General features: G+C 40.3%; 1 protein-coding gene across 1 annotated transcript in view; it reads left to right on the top strand.

Annotated features, from left to right (window-relative positions):
• Positions 1-14,625, top strand: part of CHRDL2 (chordin like 2) — a 123,873-nt gene that overhangs the window by 93,726 nt on the left and 15,522 nt on the right. The window lies entirely within an intron of this gene.

Consider the following 14,625-nt stretch of genomic DNA (forward strand, 5'->3'; position numbering starts at 1 on the left):
TACATTAGAATTAAAAATAACAAAAACAGCCCATTTTTACTAAGCAGTGCTATGCCGTAAGACACATTGCTCCAGAAGACTTCTTCTGGCCGATTTAAGTGCGTGTGACCATCTTTCATTGATGGATGTTATCCTTTTTTTATTCCATCACTTTGTAAATATGACAATTTATGTCCTTGTGTCTCGGCTACCCAACAGTGGAAGCTTTACAGAATAGTGATTCAGTGTCATACTGCCAGCAGTGCACAGAGTTTGGCATTTTCCCTGCTCTGGAAAATGAGATGATAATTGTGAGACACAAATGGAAGGTTTGCCTGTCATTGTTTATAGATTGGGATTCATGAATTTTTGTTTGAGAAGAAGTAGAGAGAGACGGTTGCCGCTGTCTTGAAGATTTATGCGCAGAAGGGCCACAAGCTTATTTTATTTACACATGAAACATTATTCTATTTAAATATTTTACACGCATTAATAACATTTGTACCATATACATTAACGTAAAATACAAGTGAGTGTCCCTGTGAACAATTGCACTGCAACTACCTAAGCAACAAGAATGAAATTAGCAGGAGTAGAGAGTCCAAGCACTACAGCCGCGGGCCCTTTTATTCTCCAACATCTCAGAATTTTTTCGGGGATTTTTTCCGAATGCCACGCACTTCACCGCGTTCATGCCGCATTCATACTGCATTCATGTTGCATTCATGCCGGCGTCACCCGCGGTTGATGTGTTTATTGATGTGTTTATTGATAATGGTTCAGATTTAATTGGTTGCAATTCTTCGCGTATCCGCCAGGTGGCAGATATTCATGAATTGGAATGCGCATGCGCTTCAGTAATGTGTCGACTTGCAGGTGTTTAAAAAAATACCACAGTGGTCCATTGTAAATTGGCCTTGGTACTGAAGAAGTTACAATAATGTATCAATTTAGGCTTTTCATATTAAAAAATACATGCACAGTGTCTGGTGTTTTATAATAATAATAATAGCATGTTCTTGTATAGCGCTGCTAATTGTACGCAGCGCTTTACAGAGACATTTTGCAGGCACATGTCCCTGCCCTGTAGATATGGAGACAAAAAAAAACAGCGCACAACGCAAATAGTGAAGTATGAAAGTAACAAGTGTATATTAAAATAGGGGATAAATATTCTGCGTACATCAAGGTATTAGGACATAAACATTGAGTGTTATAAACACACAAGTTACCACTCGGCGGCCGCTCATACAGGAGTCAGGAGTATGTTTCCCTTGGCAGGCGTCTGGGACAGCAGCTGCGATGCTTTTCCTTCCTAGGAACACCTCTGCATTCAGTCACCGTCTCTGTGGGAAACTCCCCTCTGGTCAGCTGGGCTCCAGACGGATCGAGCAATCTGCAGCCTGCAGACGCACTGGGAGGGTCCCCGGATTGGTCAGTGAGGACCTGGGTGGTTCGCAGAGCTCTCCGTTTTGTGCAGCCACAAGCAGGGGTGAACTGGCTGCGAAGTGACGTCACAGTGGCGATTTCAAAAGTACACAGCAAAAGCGGAAAAAAGTCTATAAAGTGCCCAAATTGCACACATAGGATAGAGTAGCAATAAAACACTTGGACCAATTACATCCTACATGTTTCGTAGTCACAACTACTTCATCAGGGAATTAATGTGTCGACTTGCAGGTGTTTAAAAAAATACCACAGTGGTCCATTGTAAATTGGCCTTGGTCCTGAAGAAGTCAATTTAGGCTTTTCATATTAAAAAATACATGCACAGTGTCTGGTGTTTTATAATAATAATAATAGCATGTTCTTGTATAGCGCTGCTAATTGTATGCAGCGCTTTATAGAGACATTTTGCAGGCACAGTTCCCTGCCCCGTAGAGCTTACAATCTATGATTTTGGTGCCTGAGGCACAGGGAGATAAAGTGACTTGCCCAAGGTCACAAGGAGCCGACACCGGGAATTGAACCAGGCTCCCCTGCAGCAATCTCAGTGTCAGTCAGTGTCTTTACTCACTGAGCCACTCCCTGAGAGTCCCAAGATGAGTGCACCACCGCAGTCCGTGTTCCAAAAACCCAACAGAACGTACGCTTATTTAATATGGGCCGCGATTAATGCAACAGATGATAAGATGGCAACAGTTGGTCACATTTATCAGTATTTTATCAAAAGCTATGACTTTTACAAATTTTCACCAGATGCTCATGTGTGGAAGCGTGCAATAAGGAAAAAGTTATGTATCAATCCGTGTTTTTTTCATATTGATCCCGGTGTTATTGGAGGGTATTGATGTGTATCACCAGATTTTTCCCGTATCTATGATCATGGAGACTGCAAAAGGCGAAAGGTCATGTTAAAACCAACTAAAAAACGTCAGTCGCTGGCAAGCAATGCGACTGCGCCAACGACAGCGCCAGCATCCAATAACGGTCCGACCGTCAGTGAAAACCTGGTGACCGGCAACCCTTGCTGTCTGTCCCCGCCCGGTTACCTGCAGCCTGAGCCGGATTTCGCATACAGATTCCAGCAAGCTTGCATGTACGTAAGCGATTTCCAGCCTCATCAGCTGGCACCTGTCAACTACGTGTATAATCAAGAATATGGGACTGGCAGTGGCTCGGCACCAGCTGATTGGCAAAGTCTATGGTGAGTAATGTTGCCATATTTTATTCTGTTTTTGAAATATCAATGCACAGTCAAGCGATTCTCCTGTAAGCAATATCATTGGCTGAGCAGCTTCTACAGTAGATACTGCACAATTGGTGGAAAGCTAGGCGCATGCGCATTGGAACCTTCTTGAAACGCATATGCGTGTCATCACATCTACAGTAGGCGCATGCGCATGTGAACAGGAGACGCCCCCCGAGAAAATTATTGGTGGGACTGACTGTGGGAACGTCTTTAAGGGACTGACAGACTATTACAGTAAAACTTGTACTTTTGTTTTTCCTCAGAAAAGAAAACGTTGTCATCTCATGCGGAAAACGGCAAATGGAGGGATTTCGAAGGATAACATCGCTTTGTGTAACAATGCCTGCACATTGCTGAATCGGATTTAAAAAACCACGTACCGGAGTCTACAGTTTAGTGGCCGTTGTTATTGATTAGGTTAGAATACTGTAACTGAGAGCTTCATAGAAAACCTGAAACAGTATGCTGTTGTTTTCAGACCGTATACAATACTTTATATATATATATATATATATATATATATATATATATATATATATATATATATATATATATATACTGTATAATAAACCCGAACAATAAAAAGTATGCATTTATTCTACATGTATTCCAGTACATATTTGTATTCCATACCGTACAGCATGTATTTTTTTAATACTCTTGTGATGTACAGTACTGAGCATGCCTACAGTATACAGTACAGTATGCCTGGACAGTACTGTACATTCTAGAAACACTGTATTTTGTTACAGTATAAAAGGGGACAATGGAACAATTTAAAACAAATCAACATTTTCTTTTATTGGTGGAGTAGGTACAAAAACATTTATTTACAAATACAATTTAAAAACATTTAAAGTGCACAGCAATTCAAAACATTAACAGGTGTATGGTTTACTGCTAGTGAAAACATTTATGTACAGAAAGTCAAAACATTTACAGCACACCAGTATGGTGTTAGTAAAAAATATTTCTTTATTAATACAAGTTAAAACACGCAACATCTCCTTAATTTAAGTACATAAAGTCAAAACATTTACAGTAGGATGGTGTACAGTAAGTCAGGTCTTGTGTAAGTAAAAACATTTCTTTATTAATATAATTTAGAAACAAGCAACAAGTCTAAAATTAAACAACATTTGAACAGTCACGCAAATTCGACACCCACCAGATTGTCCTTCCAGGGCCGATGCCGTGTATGACGCAAAATGCCATTAATGGGAGTCTCGAACGATTTTCATTAAAGGATCTGAAATTGAAAAATAGCGCCGCAATTCCTCCACAATAGTCCTTCTCAAATTTTCAGGAAGCGCCCTTTTTTTCGATTTCCTTCGTAGTTTACATTTTTGGCCCACCCGTAGTACACCAAGTAGGACACGTGGTGCTTAAAAATTAACATGCCATACTTCTGGGGTAAACCAGCACTCATCACCCTATACTTCTCCCTGAGTGCCGGTGGCAGCTCGCGCAGGATGATGTCGGGCACCGTATCGATGCAAGCGTATGTAGGTTGGATTCTGGGAGTGGGTGTGCTTCTTGGAGCGGGTGTGCTTGTGGCGGCATGCGAGGGTAGGTTGTCTGGGAGGAAGCTTTCCTCCTGTCTTGGTCACCGTGTTGTCTCCTGGCATGGTCTTGACGGGGTTGTCATGTTATCCTCCTCGTCAACGGCATACATGTACACAAATTCTGCAGGTGGAGGGGGTGCGCTTGGTGTTGGAAGGTGGTCGAAGGTCCCATTCATCACATCCATGCCACCCTCCTGCTCCGGCATCGGGGATACATGGGCATAAACACCGAGCAAATTATGTATCCCCGCTATATCAGTCACTATCTTCTCCATCCATTGGTCCATCTTCTCCATCCGTTGATCCATCTTCTCCATCTGTTGATCCATCTTCTCCATCCATTGATCCATCTTCTCCATCTATTGATCCATATTTAGCATGGTCACTAAAAGAAGATCTATCTTTACCAGCATAGTAGAGTTCCTGGGGATATCGACACTTAACCCATTCAGCATGCGGTCTAATGAGCTGGTTCTTGTGCATGGGGTGCTATGGACATCTGGGTGGATGGGTGCTACGGAGGATGAGATGGGGGTGCCCTGGAGAGAAGCAGCAGCATCGTCGAAGAAGGATGAAGGAGGTGACCTGTGGATTTCCGGGAGAGAAGCAGCAGCGTCGTCGAAGAGGAATGGAGAAAGTGACCTGTGGATTTCCTGGCGAGAAGCGGCTGAGTCTTCTAAGCGTAATGGAGAAAGTGACCCGTGGATTTCTGGGAGACCAGCGGCAGCGTCGTGGACAAGTAGTGGAGAAGATGGGCTGTAGATTTCCGGGAGAGCAGCGGCAGAGACGTCGAAGCGTAATCGAGGAAGTGGTCTGCGGTTTCGATGTGTTGGCTGCCATTTGTTTTGCCTTGAGTGTACATCATCGAATTTCTTCTTGACATAATAAGGCTTACGTGTATTAAAACCCTTAGCCTTTGGGGTCAGCAGAAGGTTTTCTTTATTGCCCTTTGCCTGTCGTTTTGGCCTTGGCTTGGAAATGGCTGCCGCCTTTCGCTTTTACTGTGTGATAGGCACGGCAGAGGCGAGTGGCTTCCTGCGTCCGTAGAATCAAGGTTGATCCATGGAGGCAGATGGCACAATGCAGTATCTGGACAAGGGCAAGTTCAGATCCAGATCATCGAGTGGTGGGCTATGCAAAGTGTGTAACCTTTTTATGCATGGCGACGAGGTACAGGTGTTAAACGTGGGCGTACTCTAATGTTAGTCATTAACGTATAAATACACAATCCATTTTGTGGATTCACTGCACATTGAATACACATCGACTAAACATCGAATATACATTCTTGTGTTTGTATTTCTTTCTACTCGCAGCAATGCCTGTTAAAAAGATTTCAAAGGATCTCAGCATGAGAATTAAGGAGATGTACGCAAGTGGACAACGAATTGCAGATATCCAACGCTGGTTAGCGGTTCTTGCCTCGTTGTGCCATCAACCACCGTGTGCTATCATGCACACGGAAAAACTAAACAACGCACGAGGACACCAACGGTAACTAACGCGTAAGTATATTTATATAACAAATAATACAGTATATCTATTATTGTTTATATTGCTGCATATTAATATAACTATATAGTATAGATTTATCTAATTTTATAGTTATTTCGGTATATTTATATAACTACAGTATATAATACAGTATATCTATTATTGTTTATATTGCTGCATATTAATATAACTATATAGTATAGATCTATCTAAGTTTATAGTTATTTCGGTATATTTATATAACTACAGTATATAATACAGTATATCTATTGTTGTTTATATTGCTGCATATTAATATAACTATATAGTATAGATTTATCTAATTTTATAGTTATTTCGGTATATTTATATAACTACAGTATATAATACAGTATATCTATTATTGTTTATATTGCTGCATATTAATATAACTATATAGTATAGATCTATCTAATTTTATAGTTATTTCGGTATATTTATATAACTACAGTACATAATACAGTATATCTATCTATTATTGTTTATATTGCTGCATCTATAATTGTTTACTGTAAATGATGTGCTGTACTTGTGGAAAAGCGTGTTGTATGGTGCTCTAAGAGACAAACTGTGGTAGCAAATGATAATGCTGGGAAAAAACAACCGTATATATATTGAATGTACAATAGGATGTAACCTGGAAAAATGGTCCCACAATGCAAGGCAGTAAGGACAAAGTCATTTACACCTGCCGGTGTCCAGTAGCATCCTAATTTTGTAACAGTATGAATCAACGGTCAAACTGGAACAGACTCACTTGGGATTCTTTGTCCATGATGAGTAGTGAGTCCGTTGAATCCAGAGTCCCAGGGTTGAGTGTGCTTCCGTTAGTAGATGAGCATCAAAGTAGGTGGAGAGAGAAAAAAACAGAGCACTGTTTCCATCAGCAAAAAGACCACCAGGAAAGCGTTCCCATAATATTAAAGCTATTTTAATGGATCCAGAATTAATACAACACACACCCGCGTTTCCTTGAGAAAGGACTATCACAGGTCCGAAACGCGTTGGTGTGTGTTGTATTAATTCTGGATCCATTAAAATAGCTTTAATATTATGGGAACGCCTTCCTGGTGGTCTTTTTGCAGATGGAAACAGTGCTCCGTTTTTTTCTCTCTCCACCTACTTTGATGCTGTACTTGTGGCCTACTTCACTGTAACTTACCAGATTGTTGTTTTTCTGTACACTGTAGGGAGACAACTCTTCTGGTCGACAAAATAAGTGAAGAGAATGCTGAAATACACTCTGCTGCAAAATCACAATCTCACTGTATCCGAGACCAGCATAAAGAAGATGAGACGCAGAATTGGATGGAAATCTGGACGTGTGAGGTTAGTACTGGACAGTACAGAAGGTTAAAGTGTTGTTTAAGAAACTGTACTGTACCTATAAAATTATTCCTTGTCATTACAGAGCATACCCTATGATGAGGGACGTTAACAAGATCAAGAGAGTGGTCCAGGCCCAGGCATGGATCGACAGTGGAGAAACTTTTCAGGATTGCATCTTCACTGATGAGTCTACTGTATCGCTGGAGAGATTTGCCACCTTTGCATTCCACAAAAAAGGTCGCATATCTACACTGGCGACACACTTTATTCGAGCTCGGCTAGTCCCACGAATTTGGGTATACCCGGGTGTATTGAGGTTTGTGACTGTTTTCTGCCCGAGTGCATTGGGTTATTTTCCAGGCAGGGATTGAAGCATTTTATTCCCGCTGGCTGCAATACTGCACAGTATGTATATATATACTGCATTACAATTCATGAATTTATGCCATCTGGTAGACACGCGAAGCATTGCAGCCTATTAAATCCTAATCATTATCATTTAACAGATCAGCCGCCCGTCAGCCAGGCATGAACCCAGGCTGGGAAGGCAAACACAACGGGGCTTGTCAGAGGTGAGGAGCGGCGCATTCCAGGTATCTGCCAGGTACATTCTGGGTATTTGCTCGAATAAAGTGTGTCGGTGCAGTATGAAGCCGCGTCCAAAACACCCAGTGAAGATGCATGTGTGGGGAGCCATCTCTAGGTGTGGACCAGGATGCATTGTCATCTTTGAAGGTAAAATAAGTCACACGCTTTTGCCTTATGCACTGTACTGTACTAGTGTGCAGTTTTTTGAGCACTTTTCTTTTCTTGTTATAGGAATCATGAATAAAGCTTTTTTCCAAGAGCAAATTGTGCCTGAGATTGTGGAATACATCACATGTGAGTTCCCAGATGGTCACCGTTTCTACCAGGACAACGATCCGAAGCACACCGCGTCAACAGCACATATTCTTGAGCGCGGTATTAATTGGGTGAAGACGCCAACGGAGTAAGTGCGGTAACCGTGTTTCATTTTTTCCCACTGTTTTTACAGTGTACTGTATCTCGTTAATTGTCCTTTTTTTCCCCCTCCAATGACAGATCGCCAGACTTCAATCCTATCGAAATGGTCTGGCATCAGCTGAAGGACCATATTCGAAAAGTCGTGAAACCCTCCAAAAAGGATGAGTTGGCGCAAGGCATAATGAGTTTTTGGAACGATGTACTCACCGTGGAACGATGCAATAAATATATTGACCATATTGCGACTGTGTTGCCCATTGTGATAGCGCGTAATGGGCAAGCATCAGGAAGGTAGTATGGTATAGTACTGTACTGTTGTATGGTACTGTAAGTACAGTATGATACAGGTAAGTATGGCACAGATTTTTTCTTTCCTGAGAAAGCAGCACTAGTCACCTGGTTACAAAGTATTTAACAGTAGCTACAGTATATAGTAGTTCCAGTATAGACTAGTTTGACAGTACTATCTGCATACTGTAGTCCAATATGGAGTAGCTATACAGTACACAATGCCATAATACAGTATGCACATAACTGCACTATTTTTTTCTTTTCTTGTCTTTTCAGAAAAAAAAGGATGGACTGGGGGAGAGTGTAATGTGTAAAGTTTGTGAACTGTGTGTACAGTTAAGTGTATCTAAACTGCAGTCATGATTTACACAAAACCGCCCCTCTCTCAATTAACTACACAGAATGAGGAAGAAGATAAAGACGGAAAATTTGTATTACTGTTTTTATTATTATCAATGTGCATTATTCATGATTATCCACCGGCCCTCAATTTTCATCCCCCCTCTCTCAATGATTATTTGTATTTTTCTTTCCTGATAAAATAAAATACATATTTAATTACATTAAAATTTTATTTCTTTGAACTTTAAATTCACTGTGAATGTGTGTGGGGGGGATTCTTCAAGAAAACATACAGTTTTAATAATTGGTTTCCTTTTTAATAATTGGTTACATAATCAGATTAACATAAGGGAAAGCCAACAATAGGAAAATTAACTAATGGTGTGAGAGAGGTTGAAAAGCACAATGACAAGCTTTAGAAATGGAATGGTTCTGGAGAGGTGTCGATAAGAGGTCGTAATCCTTGAGCGAGCCCTGTGTGTGTCTGCGGGGTGGGGGGGGCCGGGGTGGGGGCTAAAGCTGCATGAAGGATTAGCTGTATTGTAGTTCAAAGACATAAGAAAAAAAGAGTGATGTAGAAATAGCGCTAAGGAGACATATTTTCACCAGACAGGTCATAATAATAATTTGATCCCCACACCCCCAAATACATAAAAACCACACAAATCAACCATGTGCAGTCAAACGCACAGTGTCGCAGTCAAACGCTACAGCACAGATTGAATATCGTAATATCAAGATGGTTTAGGCAGGCTTGTGGAGAAAAAATAAATAAAAAATTACGAGAATTTTTTTTAAAAATTTTTTTGGTCACTCACTCTTGAACTTCGCAAGCAAGCAGTGGTGAAGTTATAGACGCATGCGCAGTAATCATCAGATATGTAGCTCCCTTCCCAAAGAGGATTACATGCAGGCGTAGAGAGGTGATGCTCGGCTAGGGACGATTAAAAGCACAATGACAAGCTTTAGAAACGGAATGGTTCTGGAGAGGTGTCGATAAGAGGTTGTAATCCTTGAGCGAGCCCTGTGTGTGTCTGCGGGGTGGGGGGAGGGGGCTAAAGCTGCATGAAGGATTTGCTATATTGTAGTTCAAAGACTTGACATTTTCAACAGGCAGGTCATCCTAATAATTTGATCCCCACACCCCCAAATACATAAAAACCACACAAATAAGTCATGTGCAGTCAAACGCACAGTGTCGCAGTCAAAAGCTACAGCACAGATTGAATATCGTAATATCAAGATGGTTTAGGCAGGCTTGTGGAGAAAATAAAAATAAAAAATGACGAGAAAAAAAAAATATATTTTTTTTTGGTCACTCACTCTTGAACTTCGCAAGCAAGCAGTGGTGAAGTTATAGACGCATGCGCAGTAATCATCATCAGCTAGCAAGCAGGAATGTTATTGAAACCAGAAAGACACACATTCAAAGGAATGGTGTGGGAGAGGTGTACTGTACTGTAGATAAGAAGTTGAAATACTGCAGTGCAGTAAATTAGCCTGTGTGTGTGCGGGGGCGAGCGAGGGGAGAGCGCTGTATATGCCGAAATGTGATACTGTTACAGTACACGCCTATGCGTTTCAACAATGTTCAAATGAGACATACAGCACTTCACATGCATGTATAAATATGCAAATTTACATATACTGCGCGCGCACACGCAGACTGTGTACTGACGTACTGTAGGTTGAACTGCTAAAGTATTAGACTTTGAAGACAACAGCTCACGAACGCCCCCCTGAGTTTTTAGACATATTGCTGTATTACAGACAGCGCTAATAAAATGCTAATATTATGAGCGCTAAAATACCGGAACATATTCCGGGAAAAAAAAATACTGCATCTGCTCGTGGTTATCAGGGTTGCACCGATACGGCCGCATTAGGATAAAGGCGGCCGCAGCTGTACATCAAGGCCCTTCTGGCAGTTGCCAGTTACATAGTAGATGAGGTTGAAAAAAGACGTAGGTCCATCAAGTTCAACCTATGCTAAATTTAGACAACAGATACTTTATCCTATATCTATACTTACTTATTGATCCAGAGGAAGGCAAACAAAAAACCCCATTAAGGGGAAAAATTAATTCCTTCCTGACTCCAAGAATTGGCAGTCGGATTAATCCCTGGATCAACATCCCTCCCATGTATACTTATTTGGTATATCCCTGCATACCTTTCCCATCTAAAAAGATGTCCAACCTTTTTTTGAACAAATCTATTGTATCTGCCATCACAGTCTCCATGGGTAATGAATTCCACATTTTAACTGCCCTTACTGTAAAGAACCCTTTCCTTTGTTGCTGGTGAAATTTCCTTTCCTCCAACCTTAAGGGATGGCCCCGAGTCCTTTGTACTGCCCGCGGGATGAATAGTTATTTTGAAAGCTCCTTGTATTGTCCCTGAATTTATTTGTATATAGTTTTCATATCCCCTCTTAGACGCCTCTTTTCTAATGTAAATAAACCTAATTTAGCTAGCCTCTCCTCATAAGTTAGAATGTCCATCCCCTTTATTAATGTGGTGGCTCTTCTCTGCACTCTCTCTAGTTCCATAATGTCTTTTCTTAGGATTGGTGCCCAAAATTGTACTCCATATTCAAGGTGTGGTCTTACTAATGCTTTGTAAAAGGGCATAATTATGTTTACTTCCCTTCCATCCACTGCCCGTTTGATGCAAGATAAGATCTTGCTTGCCTTTGCAGCTACTGCATGACATGGGGCACTATTGCTAAGCCTGAGGTCTACAAGCACTCCTAAATCCTTCTCCATCAAGGATTCCCCCAATATATCTCCATTTAATTTGTAAGTCGCCTTTTTATTCTTGCATCTCAAATGCATAACCTTACATTTATCTGTAGTAAACCTCATCTGCCATTTACCTGCCCACGTTTCCAGTCTCTCCAAGTCCTTCTGAAGAGAAATTACATCCTGCTCTGATTCTATTACCTTACACAATTTAGTATCATCAGCAAAGATGGAGACTTTGCTCTCGATCCCAACCTCAAGGTCATTAATAAACAAGTTAAAAAGCCGGGGTCCCAGTACCGATCCCTGAGGTACTCCACTCACAACTTTAGCCCAACCTGAAAAAGTTCCATTTATGACAACCCTCTGTTGTCTGTCCTTTAACCAGTTTTCAATCCAGGTGCATATATTATTACTGAGTCCAATTTTCTTTATTTTGTACACCAACCTCTTGTGTGAAACCGTATCAAAAGCCTTTGCAAAATCTAAGTAGACCACATCAACTGCATTACCCTGGTCTAAATTCCTACTTACCTCCTGAAAGAAACAGATAAGGTTAGTTTGGCAAGATCTATCCTTCATACATCCATTATGACTATTACTAATAATTTTGTTTTCCATTAGGTATTCCTGAATATTATCCCGTATTAAACCTTCAAGTAGTTTCTCTACTATTGAAGTCAGGCTTACAGGTCTGTAATTTCCCGGTTGTGATCTAGCTCCCTTTTTAAATATAGGCACCACATCTGCTTTACGCCAATCTTGTGGTACTGAGCCTGTGGAAATGGAGTCCTTGAATATTAAATATAATGATTTTGCTATTACTGAGCTTAACTCCTTGAGAACTCTTGGATGTATGCCATCTGGGCCAAGTGCCTTATTTACTTTAATTTTTTCAAGTCGCTTATGAACTTCTTCCTCAGTTAACCAATTGTTCATTAATATGGAGGTTGTGGCTTCCTCCTGTGGCACTACTATTGAACTGGATTCTTCCCTGGTAAACACAGAGGCAAAGAATTTGTTTAATACCTCAGCTTTTTCCTTATCTCCAATAATCTGCCTACCCATTTCACACTGAAAGGGTCCTATATTTTTTTTTCTCATTTTTTTGTTAAGGTACTTAAAGAACTTTTTAGGGTTGACCTTACTTTCTATTGCAATCCTTTTTTCATTATCCATTTTTGCTAATTTGATTGCCCTTTTGCAATTTTTGTTACATTCCTTATAATTCTGATACGATGTCTCTGTCCCTTCTGACTTAAAGAATCTAAACGCCTGCCTCTTCTTGTCCATTTCCTCCCCTACCTGTTTATTTAGCCACATTGGTTTTGACTTATTTCTTTTATACTTATTACCCAAGGGTATACACTGTTAAGTGTGCTTTTCTAACAATGTTTTAAAGACTGCCCATTTATCTTCTACATTTTCCCTGCAAAAACATCATCCCATTGTATTACTACTAGATTAGACCTCAGTTTATTAAAATCTGCCTTACTAAAGTTTAAGGTCTTTGTTGAACCCAAGTAATCTGTTTTTTGATAATTTATTTCAAATGAGACCATGTTATGATCACTGTTACCAAAATGTTCCAGGACTTGAATATTTGTTATTACTTCTACATTGTTTGATATGACCAAATCCAGAACTGCCCCTCTCCTGGTTGGTTCCTCAATAATTTGGGTCATATAATTGTCTTTAAGCACCCCCAAAAACCTGTTCCCTTTTGTTGTAACGCTAATCTCATTGCCTCAGTCTATGTCTGGATAATTAAAATCCCCCATTATGCAAACATGACCAAGTTTTGATGCCTTCTCAATTTGCAAAAAGTATTTTAGCTTCCTCAATCTCACAGATATTTGGTGGTTTATAGCATATTCCCACAAACATTTTCTTTATACTTTTACCTCCATGGCTAATTTCTATCCACAAAGTCTCTACATTTTCATCATTCCCTTCATAAACATCATCCCTTATAATAGGTTTTAGATCCGGTTTAACATATAAACATACTCCACCTCCCCTTCTATTTGTTCGATCCTTCCGAAAAAGAGAATAACCCTGTAAATTAACTGTCCAGTTTCATCCCACCATGGGAAGGGACCTTTCTTATACCTGGAGGAAGTGAAGTATTGAAAGGCTTGAAGACTGATACAAGTATACAGTATCTTGGAGTCTCCACGTGAACATATTCAGTGTTCTAAGGTTCCTGTTCCCCTCATACAAAATAGACTTTTCGTTCAGGAACCTTATTAGGTCTCGTGGTTTGACCATGGGCTCTGATCTCAAGCAATTTATTAATCAAGCTGTCGTTGTATTTAGTTGCGGCTAATAGTTATTTGGAACTGGCATCTCTTAACATCAAATTATCAAGTTATGGATCTAGCAGACTTCATTGTTCCAACAGAAAACACGACATATTCTGTTATAACGCAGAATATCGCAGCATTTCCATAATACTCAATAACAGTACTGGTTCTGAATATCACAGCATATTCCACCAACAGGGAACAATAAAGCCTGCTACATCTCTTCTTCCCTTTCCCATTGGATAGAGATAGATAACCCAATCAGAATCCATTTTGCAGATTTTCATCACAGATTTTACCGGGAGAGATTGAGATACCTATTTTAGTGTAGTTTTGAGATGTACTGTATACATATCCCCTTAAACCTCCCTCCCAACATGGGGAGAGAATTCTGTGCTCAAAAAGGTGCATACATGGGAGATATGCAAAGTATATTTAAATGACTCACATCTCACTCTTCCTAAAAGGATTTGCATAATAACTACACTAAGTTGACAAGTCCACGGTAGCTTAAGGACTGTAATATACAGCGTGCGGCCGTGCGGCCCTATGCGAACGCGCGTGCACGTGCCGCATGCTTTTCCTGTATATAGTGCCGGAAGCTGCAGGTAATGTATATGTGTATGTATATGTGAGTATGTGTGTGTGCATGGGTTGTGCGAGTGAAAGAAAGTAATAGTTAAGATTTTTTTAAAGAAAAAAAACTTTAATAAATATTTTTTTTTTCTTCTGCATTTATTTACACACGCACATCCGTACAAACACACATACATGCATACACACATACACACACATATATACATTTGAGCGCAGGCAGCGGCGCGAAAAGATGAATTTCCTCATCTTCGCCGCTGGCTGTC

Source organism: Ascaphus truei, chromosome 3 (assembly GCF_040206685.1).
Source record: "Ascaphus truei isolate aAscTru1 chromosome 3, aAscTru1.hap1, whole genome shotgun sequence".
NCBI lineage: Eukaryota > Metazoa > Chordata > Amphibia > Anura > Ascaphidae > Ascaphus > Ascaphus truei.